General features: G+C 39.9%; 1 non-coding gene across 1 annotated transcript; it reads left to right on the top strand.

Moving 5' to 3' along the window:
• Positions 1 to 290: 290 nt before the first annotated feature.
• Positions 291 to 416, top strand: LOC129678365 (U6atac minor spliceosomal RNA). The gene has a single exon (XR_008720360.1). It is a non-coding gene; the product is annotated as a U6atac minor spliceosomal RNA (small nuclear RNA).
• Positions 417 to 2,243: the final 1,827 nt, after the last annotated feature.

Raw genomic sequence — 2,243 nt, 5'->3', positions numbered from 1 at the left:
GGTGAACAAATACATTATCTATTAATATTTTGGGACATGATAAAAACAGTGTTGTTTATTAAGATGAAACTTGAAGGAATGTTAAGAAAAATCTTTCATGATTAGGAAAATAGAATAGCATCATTGGTACATTTATACTTGTTTATATAATATTGATGATATCTGCTCTATTCTTAAGGACACAGAAACTCTTATAAACAAAGCATCCAGGAGCTCATAGTCTAACTGATAAAAAGAAGTAATGAGCAGGAGATAGTAGCCACTATAATAGAATATAAAACAGAGGAGAGGTGTTGTATGAAAGGAGAGAAGGTTAGCACTCCCCTTGACAAGGATGGAAGAGGCCCTTGGGCCTGACAACACTCATGCAGTTAAGGCGTTGCTATCTACTTTGTGGCATCTAATCATTGTTTTTGAGGCTGAGACTCATAGCCAAACTTTGGGCAGAGTACAGGGAATCTTATGAAAAAAGAGGAAGATAGAAAGAACTGGAGTGGACAGGAGCTCCATAAGGAGAGAGAGAAAAAAAAATCTGGGCACGGGGATCTTTTCTGAGACTGATACTCCAACCAAGGACCATTCATGGAGATAATTTAGAACCCCTGCACAGATGTAGCCCATGGCAGTTCAGTCTCCAAGTAGGTACTCTAGTAATGGGAACAGGGACTGTCTCTGACATGAACTCAGTCCAGCTCTTTGGTCACCTCCCCCTAAGTGGGAAGCAACCTTATCAGGCCACAGAAGATAATGCAACCAGTCCTTATGAGACCTGATAGACTAGGGTCAGATGGAAGTGGAGGAGACTGGGGGTGGGGCAGGGGAAGAAGAGGGAGGGAGCAGGAAGGGGATAAGGGAGCAGGCAACAGTTGGGATACAAAGTGATTCAACTGTAATTAATAAAAATAATTTTTTTTTAAAAAAAGAAAGAAGTCTTAGGGGAAAATGTAGTCACTAAAATCCACCTATCTGGAAATATAAATACTGAACTTACTGGGTCAACAGCATTCAATTACTTTCCAAAAACATAATAGAAAACAGGTATGAAGAAACAAAGAAAAACAATTTGACAAAAATAGTTAGATACTTAAATGCCTCGATGGAAGTAATGAAGAATATAACTGGGGAGAAGAGCAGAAGGAAAAAAAATTCTTGACCAAATTCAACTTTAACTACATTTGGCAGTAGTCTAGCATGGGCTCCGTAATGTCAGGATGGACTAAGTCTAAAGTCTGGAATCAGACAGAGAGGTATGAGAGGGGATGAAGCATAAGTAAGAACCTGAAAGCTTAATAGACCTCGCTGCTGTGAAAAAAGCGACCTGGTTCTCATGTTTGTATTTGTAGACCTCAAAGACACTCGACTGACTTTTCTTATGTGAATTCCTTTCGTCTGGATTATATATTCCTTTACTTATCCATATCATGTCCTTTTTCTTCACAAGGAAACCTTGTCATTCAAAACATCTTACTTTCATCTAAAGACTTACCAAGAACTTGCCAGTATTGAAACTTTGACAAGCTAAATGCAAAAGGTTCAGAGACATTAGAGATGGAAGCATCCACATACTTCCTAGGTAGTTTTTAAGAGGATGGCACTGGGGATGTTACCTTCTAGATAATGCAGCTTGTGTTTAAGAGGTGGGTTCTCGACATTACAGGGAGGTGATGCACTGTTCTGTCCTGTAGGTGCCTGAATGTTGTAGAATAATGCTTAAGTGCTCAGCTTTTGGAGAAAAGATATATGTATATTTGTTAACTTTTCTCATTGCTGTGGTACAGTAGCTGACAAAAGTAACCAGATGAAGGAGGCACACATTCTGTCTCTCAGTTCAGGGGATGGTGGTTATCCTGGTGGAGAAGACTCAGCAACTGAACTGGGTTGTGGGAGCTTGTGCCAGGTTAAATACTGGAAGTAACTGATTGAGAGCCAGGGAACAGAAACACATCAAGGCTATTACCTTCCAGGTCCACCCACAGCAGGCTATGTCTATCAGCTGGACGCTGTGTCCCAAAGGTTCCATAGACTCCCCAAACAGGTTCACTAGCAGAGGACCAAGTGCTCAAACATAGCTTATGTGGCATATTTTACATCCAGATCACAGTATCATATAGATGTGTGTCTAATTCTGCTACTGGAAACTGTATAACATTGCTTTCAAGTTTATTTGGTTTGGTTTGGTTTGGTTTGATTTGGTTTGGTTTGGTAATGACAGTATTCTGCTACACTGGTTTGTCTTGAGAATT

Source organism: Psammomys obesus, unplaced genomic scaffold (assembly GCF_907164565.1).
Source record: "Psammomys obesus unplaced genomic scaffold, mPsaObe1.curated_primary_1811, whole genome shotgun sequence".
In the NCBI taxonomy this organism is placed as follows: Eukaryota; Metazoa; Chordata; class Mammalia; order Rodentia; family Muridae; genus Psammomys; species Psammomys obesus.
The sequence above is the reverse complement of the archived record's forward strand: the minus strand, read 5'-3'. Positions and strand labels throughout refer to the sequence as shown.